Source organism: Psammomys obesus, unplaced genomic scaffold (genome assembly GCF_907164565.1).
Source record: "Psammomys obesus unplaced genomic scaffold, mPsaObe1.curated_primary_1811, whole genome shotgun sequence".
Classification (NCBI taxonomy): Eukaryota; Metazoa; Chordata; class Mammalia; order Rodentia; family Muridae; genus Psammomys; species Psammomys obesus.
The window spans coordinates 29,293,027-29,301,764 of NW_026592890.1; the positions used below are offsets into that span (position 1 = coordinate 29,293,027).

At 36.4% G+C, this 8,738-nt stretch overlaps 1 pseudogene; it reads left to right on the plus strand.

Moving 5' to 3' along the window:
* Nucleotides 1–7,788: 7,788 nt before the first annotated feature.
* On the plus strand, nt 7,789–7,886 carry LOC129683475 (U2 spliceosomal RNA; annotated as a pseudogene).
* Nucleotides 7,887–8,738: the final 852 nt, after the last annotated feature.

The window sequence follows — 8,738 nt, forward strand, 5'->3', positions numbered from 1 at the left end:
CAGTGAATAAAATATTATGTGATGTTTTTTAAAATTTTTTTCAATATTGACATAAGTAGAAAAATAAACTCTTTCTAATAATATGATGTATGAACACAAAATGAGCCCTATCAATGACAATTTCAAGTGCTAGGAGAAGAGAATATGAGGAAGTTAAATTAAAAATAGGAAAATAAGATAAAAGCCATCTAGAGACACAATATTTCTCCAGTCAGAGAAAGCATGTAATTTTTGTTATGTCAAGTGTAATTGTTTCTGGAAGAAATGAAAGGAGCCCCCAAACAGTAAATTGGTTTTGTGATATATTACCTCTACTGAGCAATAATAACTACAAGTAGCACGCCATGCAAAAGTCACTCAAGGGGTCTTTGTTCATTCAGCCATTCAGTAAGGAGAGCATGATAATAGCACTAAGTTTTAAAAGCTGGTGAGGTAAAGGTTAGTGAGAAGGAGAACGATCGTAAGAAAGTCATATAGGGAATTTCTCATGAGGAAGCAATAGAATAACAGGTCAGGATGGAAGGAAGGTCCTGGACTCCAGAACTCACTCCTCCCACCCTTACCTCCTATATTACCAATGGTGAGTCCTTCTGTATTGCTAGAAAAGTGAACTTCCTAGATGAATGGCCTCCTTGCCAGAGTCCTTAAATATTATAACTAAGATACAGAACAAAAGACTAGACATTGCAGATAGATAAGTCTTGGGTTAATTTTCATGTAGAATGTCACTGTAATATAATGGATGCCCAAGAAAGAAAGAAGTTTTTCTTTCCACTGTTATTTTGAAGAGTTATCCCTTGTCTATTTAAAAATAATATATGAACATGTGTATTATTTATGTGTTCATGTGTCTTATTGCAGGCTTTCTTTCACTACAGCAAGTGTATGAAAGTCACAGGACACCATGACATAGGTTCTCACTTTCTACTTTATTTGAAACAAGATCTCTTGTCATTTGCCACGCCAGCCACACACCAGGCTAACTGCTTACTGAGCTTCAGAGAAGGATTCTCTTCCTCCTGCCTCCTATCTTGTGAGAAAAGCCTAAACTTATAGATTCCGAACATCGTGACACTTTTACAGACAATCTTGGGATTCTGTGGTCTTAGGGTTTCATACATTTACATCAAACATTTTCTGCACTAACTCATTGCTGTAGTCTCCTTCTTCTACTCTTAAATAACAAGTGAAAACCTGTTTTAGTGATATTTTTCTGTCAACCCCACAGAGTATTTCTCTAACTCTCTTCTCTTTGATTTCTGCCTTAAACCAACATTTATCATTTCTTTCTCATTCAGATTTTTGCATTCAAACTGTTCTTAGCATAGCCAAAATATGATAGAGATATGAATGGATGGTAGAATTTACTATAGAACTAAAGCTGAAGAGATACAGAATGGGAACGTTTGAAGACATGGTGTTTAAACAAGATATGGACTTAAGAGAACTACTTGGTCCCAAGATAATTTCCACACTTCTCTTTGGCAAATACTAATACACTCACAAATGTGTCCACCTATTCTTCACAAGTTTCTAAATTAGATCTATCATTATCAGCACATTATAGGAGACTGTTACAAACAGTGTAAGTGACCTTCACATAGTGAAGAAATCCTAAAAGATGTAATTTGTTCCGAGATAATTTAAATTTAAAACCTGCTTTTATTTTTAAGACGCATTTATTGTTATTTTACATGCATGGGTGTTTTGACTGCATGTAAATAAATATGGGCTCTGTGTGCATACATTGTGTGAGCCATAAAAAGCCATTGGATCCTATGGAGCTGAGTAGACTGGTAAACTGAAAACTTAACCCATCTTCTGGAAATTAAATCCAGGTACTCCACAAGAGCAGCAAGTGTTCTTAACCATTGATCCATGTTTTCTACACCCCTGACTCATTCTAGACATTTTATTGCTCATGGTTATAGGCTATGTGAACCCATAGTATGCTATGAGAAAAAAAAAAAAAAGAGGAGTATTTTGATAATTTCTATCAACTGTTACCTGTTTGCAAACATCCCAATATTAATTTGGATATATAATTTTTCAACTCATATATAAGCAAGAAATTTAAGTAATAAAATTAATTTCTTCATGATTTAAAATAATATTCATCTGTCCAGTAGACATTTCAGTTATTGAGTTCCAGGGGTAGGGATGACCACTTGTGGCAAGCTATGCCCTGTGACCTCCACATGCCAGCTCTTGAGTCCCACCTCGGTCTGCAATTCCAGAGGCAGCAGCCATCAGGGAGTACCAGAGCCAGTAGCCAAAAGATTCTAGCAGTATCTCAGTGCACCATTTGCTGGGCCCCACCTCTGTCTGCAATCACAGAGGCTGCAGCCTTCAAGGACTGCCAGGGACCTCTAAGCCTGCCAACACAAGGGACAACCAGATGGCTAAATGCCAGTGTAAGAACATATTCAGCAAAATCTAGGGCAATACAGTACCACCAGAGCCTAACTACCCTACTACAACAAGCCCTGAATCACAGGAAAGTGACCTTAAATCTAATCTTATAAAGATAGTATGGGTCTTTAAACAAGAAATGAATAAATTCCTCAAAGAAATATAGGAAAATAGAGTCAAACATGTAAAGGAAATGAATAAATCCCTTAAAAAAACAAGAAAATATAAGCAAAAAAGAGAAGGAAAGGAAAGCTGTTCAAGACCCAAAAAGAAAAAAAAATAGAAGTAATAAAGAAAACACAATCTGAGGCAATCCTGAGATTAAAAATCTAGGAAAGAGATTAGAAAAAACAGACAAAAGTATCACCAACGGATTAGAAGAGATGGAAGAGAGAATTTCAGGTGTAGAAAATACGATAGAAGAAATTGATACATCAGTCAAAGAAACTGCTAAATCTATAAAGTTTCTAACAAAACAACCAAGAAATGTGGAACACTATGAAAATATCAAACCTAAGGATAATAGGAATAAAAGATTCCCAGTTCAAAGGCCCATAAAAATATCTTTAACAGAATTGTAGATGAAAATTTCCCTAACATGAAGAAAGAGATGCCTACAAAGGTTCAAGAAGCCCAAAGAACACCAAATAAATTGGACCAACAAAGAAAGATCCTTCCACCACATAAGAAGCAAAATACAAAATCTACAGAACAAAGAAAGAATATTAAAAGCACCAAGGGCTAAGGGGTAAGTATCAAATAAAGGCAGACCTATTAAAATTACAACAGACTTCTTATCAGAGACTTTAAAATCCAGAAGTGCCTCAGCAGATATTATGAAGACCATAAGAACCCACAGATTCTAGTCCAGACTACTATATCCAGTAAAACTTCCAATCATCAGAGATGGAGAAAACAAGATATTTCATGACAAAACCAGACTTAAACAATATCTTTCTTCTAACTCATCTCTACAAAGAATACTAGAAGGAAAATTCTAACACAAGGAAGGTTTTACACCACCCCCTCCCCACAAAAAAAAAAAAACAACTACACAGGAAATAAATTATTTCACACCAACAAAAAAATAAAAATAAAAAAATAAAAGGAAAGCACATAAGCACATACACTCACATTATCCCCATCAATATCAAAATTAGAGTTCTTTGCAATCATTGGTCATTCATATCCCAACATCAATGGAATCAATTCCCAATAAAAAGACACAGGCTATCAGAGTGGTTGTGAAAACAGAATCCATCATTCTGCTGCATATAAGAAGCAGACCTCAGCAACAAATAAACATTACCTCATAAAAAGATTTTCCAAGCAAATGGACACAAGAAATAAGCAGGAGTAGCTATTATATATCTAATGCCTAATATTACATACTATATAATTATATATCTAAAGAAATAGACTTTCAAGGCCACTTCATACTCATCAAAGATGATGACTGAAATCTGAGCATGTATATCCCAAATGCAAGGGCACCCACGCTTGGAAAAGAAACATCATTAAAGCTTAAATCACACATTGATCCCCATACATTAATAGTGGAAGACTTCAACAGCTCACTCTCACCATTGGATAGGTCAAAGATACAGAAACAAAACAGAGAAATAATGAAACTAACCTAAATTATGAATTAAATGGACTTAAAAGGTATCATTAGATTTCACCCAAACACACACACAAAAAAATACCTTCTTCTCAACATCACATGGATCCTTTTCCAAAACTGATGATATACTCAGTAACAAAGCAAGTCTCAACAAATGCAACAAGATCGAAACAACCCCTTGTATCTTATCAGACCACCATGTATTAAAGCTAGAAACAACCAACAACAAAAACAACAGAAATCCTACAAACTGATGGAAACTGAACAACTCTCTACTCAGTGATCCCAGGTTCAGGGAAGAAAAAAGAAAGGAATTAAAGAATTTCTAGAATTCAATGAAAATGAAGGCAGAACATACTTGCACTTATGAGACACAATGAAAACCATGCCAAGAAGAAAGTTCTTAGCACTAAGAGCCTTCATAAAGAAATAGAAGACAGCACATACTAGCAACTTAATAGCACATCTGAAAGCTCTAGAACAAAAAGAAGCAGACACACTCAAGAGGAGGAGGTGGCAGGAAATAATTAAACTCAGGGCTGAGCCAATAACTTAGAAACAAACAGAACAATACAAACAATCAGTGAAACTAAAAGATAGCTCTTTGAGAAAGTCAACAAGCCAGACAAATACTTAGCCAAACTAAATAAAAGGCAGAAACGTAATATCCAAATTAACATTTCAGTTATTAATTCAAAACTTTGGTCAGAGCATGTATAATGTCTATTTCACCCATGTACCATTCTTGATTGTGGAGACACACTGGCGATGATGCAAAGCCCGCCAAGCCAGTCGACTGGGGAGCAATGTAAGTAGAGAAGAGTATGAAATGATATCATCCAGCTCTCAATCCTCACGTGATGCTGACTGAACAGAGAAAGTCTCACTGAGAGTGCTGTGTCTCAACAGCCAATTGGAGGCCAAGGAAGCTAGTCATGTAGAGATTCTAAACAAAAGTGATCACTGGAAGAATTGTCGCAGGGTCACGTGGGATCAAAGAAGGGGGATATTCACGTGGCACCATGTGTTCAGACTGACTCTTTACTACTTAACATCAGCCTTACACGATCTTGACAGTTTATCTTCTGACCAGTGCTTTCTCTATCGCTGCTTTTAAATCTTTCATGTATCCTGAATGAATTTGTACAGTACTTTTTAATACTGATAGAAAACAATAGGACATTATTTGAGGAACATTTGCAAATGCTTTTCCTGCTTATATTTAAATAATCAGATTGTAGAATATATGAATTCATCACTTAGGTCTCCTCTAGCAGTCTTGATGAGAGGAAATATGGCTTAACAAAACTGGCAGGAGACAGAAGGAACAAACGTAATACTTTTAACTGTAACTCACCATCAACTCTGTTTGCTGGTGAATTGACAGGGTTAAGGCAAAGCAAAAATTAAATATAATCCTTTGCTATGAGGTAATTAAGGTACCATTTATTGGAAGGATAAAGGCTAAAACAAGAAAATTAACAAATAAAGATCTCTAATGTAAGAATTAATTTTGAAGTAGTTACTATACAGAATAGGCAATTAGAATAATTTAAAGAAATTTAAATAAGAAATAAAAAAGTATATTTAAACTTGGAGTTAGAGTTCCCAGAAGCAAATACAGGAATGAGAATCAGTATGCGATTAATACATCACACAGTGCTCCCTCGGGAGCCAATAAGGGGGTGGGAAAGAAAATTTAAACAAAAAGTCCAGTGGGAACTGTGCAGGCAAACTTTTAGTGTTATTTTAAAGAGTTGCCTTGGTTCATTCCAAGTTTATAACTTCACCTGTTCTTAGATTCCTTTCCTCCTACTCCAGGGATTTCACTCTTCGCAGTGCTTTCTCTTTGCTCTCTGATTTTACTCTTTCTTTGTTTACTGGCTCCTTGTCATTGACATTTAACTCCACATATATATGCATCCATATAAATGAAAAATTCTCAAGTTCCGCAAAAAATATCTTCCATTTTCAGATAACACTTTTCCCATCCTTTTTGCACGGGAAATTTCTTTGTTAGCATAGGAACAAAACTTACAGTATCTAATCCCTTCCCCATTCATTAATAATATAATTATTAATTAGCCATGATGACTTCACAGTACCTGCTCTGGAAACTCATCAAGATTATTATTTTTCCCCAGCCAAAAGAATGATTTTCATTGTTATCATTGATCTCTTGAAAGAATAATTTAAATTTATTTACTATTTATTAAATAATAATAAATAATTATTTTTTAAATTTTTTATTAATTACACTTTATTCATTTTTTATCCCCCCCATAAGCCCCTCCCTCCTCCCCTGCCGATCCCACACTCCCTCCCCTTTCTGCATGCATGCCACTCCCCAAGTCCACTGATAGGGGAGGTTCTCCTCTCCTTTCTGATCTTAGTCTATCAGTTCTCATCAAAAGTGGCTGCATTGTCCTCTACTGTGGCCTGGTAAGGCTGCTCCCCCCTCAGGGGGAAGTGATCAACGAGCAGGCCAATCAGATTATGTCAGAGGCAGTCCCTCTTCACATTACTATGTAACCCACTTGGACACTGAACTGCCATGGGCTACACCTGTGCAGGGGTTCCAGGTCATCTCCACGAATAGTCCTTGGTTGGAGTATGGGTCTCTGGGAAGTTCCCTGTGTTCAAATTATCTTGTTCTGTTGCTCTGCTTGTGGGGTTCCCGTCCCCTCCAGCTCTTACTATTTCCCACTTCTTATATAAAATTCCATTAACTCTGCCCATCAGTTGGCTATCAGGCTCAGCATCTGCTTTGACAGTCTATACTGCAGAAGCTTTCAGAGGCCCTCTGTGGCAGGTTTCAAGGTTGTTTCCTGTTTTCTTCTGGCTTTCAGAGGCCCTCTGTAGCAGGTTCCGAGGTTGTTTCCTATTTTCTTTTCCTTCTGATGTCCATCCTCTTTGCCTTTCAGGATGGGGATTGAACATTTTAGTTAGGGTCCTCTCTTTTGATTAGTTTGTTTAGATGTACAGATTTTAGTGGGTTTATTCTATATTGTATGTTTATATGAGTGAGTATATACCGTGAGTGTCTTTTTGCTTCTGGGACAACTCACTCAGGATGATCCTTTCCAGGTCCCACCATTTACCTGCAAATTTCATGATTTCCTTATTTTTCATTGCTGAGTAATACTCCATTGTATAGATGTACCACAGTTTCTGCATCCATTCTTCAGTTGAGGGGCATCTGGGTTGTTTCCAGCTTCTGGCTATTACAAATAAAGCTGCTACAAACATGGTTGAGCAAATGTCCTTTTTGTGTACTTGCGCCTCTTTTGGGTATATGCCTAGGAGTGGTATGGCTGGATCTTGAGGAAGGGCTATTCCTAGTTGTCTGAGAAAGCGCCAGATTGATTTCCAGAGTGGTTGTACAAGTTTACATTCCCACCAGCAGTGGAGAAGGGTTCCCCTTTCTCCACAACCTCTCCAGCATGTGTTGTCCCTTGAGATTTTCATCTTGGCCATTCTGATGGGTGTAAGGTGAAATCTCAGGGTTGTTTTGATTTGCATTTCCCTAATGGCTAATGAGGTTGAGCATTTCTGTAAGTGCTTCTCTGCCATTCGATATTCCTCTGCAGAGAATTCTCTCTTTAGCTCTGTTCCCCATTTTTTTAAGTGGATTATTTGGTTTGTTGCTTTTCAGCTTGTTTAGTTCTTTATATATATTGGATATGAGTCCTCTGTCAGATAAAGGGTTGGTGATGATTCTTTCCCAATCTGTAGGCAGTCGCTTTGTTTTGATCGCTTCTCGGCCTTTTGGCTAAGATCAAGTGTAGTATCTGTTCTTATCAGTTTAATAAATAATTATTAAAATGTTATTTTTCTTCTTTAAACATTAGTAATGCTGATATCTATGTTTTATTTTTGTTCTAGCAAATATATGTAATATACGTATATTCTTTTAATCTACATTGAATGTAATTATTCTTTGAAACATCATCTAAATGATAAAACAAAAGGAATCATTGAGAGTGAAGAGGCAGTGGGGATATTAATTACATGCAGACAATTGGCATCACAGAATTTATTACTTGGCTCAATAAAAACATCCTAATCTAAATAAATAAATAGCACTCTGGAAAAGATATCATTTGAATTGTATTAATACCGATGTAGCTTCCTCTCCTCTTCTGTCTCTCTGCTATCTTCATTTCAGACTCTCAGCCCCTCCAATGCCTTTGAAAACCTGAAAATCGTAATTTTGGAGTTTGTGTTAATTTTCACTCAATCGGTTGTCAGGTTTGATATGTGATTGATTTAATTGTTAAGATGCTACTCCAACAGTAATACTAGTATGAGTTCCTAAACTTCAATCTTTTTGGCTAAAGGAATCAAGAAAAAATACTGTTAAGTCCAAATAATGACAGTTTAGGAATTGCTATTTTCCCGGATTTTTTTCCTGTTACTGTGTTGTCTTCAGAGTATACAGAGCTGCACATAGGTGCACAAGGTCACAACGGCTGCAATCCTGAAACAGATCAGTTCTTCAGAATGGATAAATAACACAGGAGACCTTTGTGATATGTAGAGTATATAGACATAAAAAAAAAAGTAGACAGCTAAATAAATCCATTTACTGTTTTTGTGTGCAGATTAACCTAATTGGGGATACATAGATTCGCCATGTCAAAATCTACACCGATGTTGTTGATAAGACCCAATTAAACCAGGCATAGGCTTTAGAGATGAA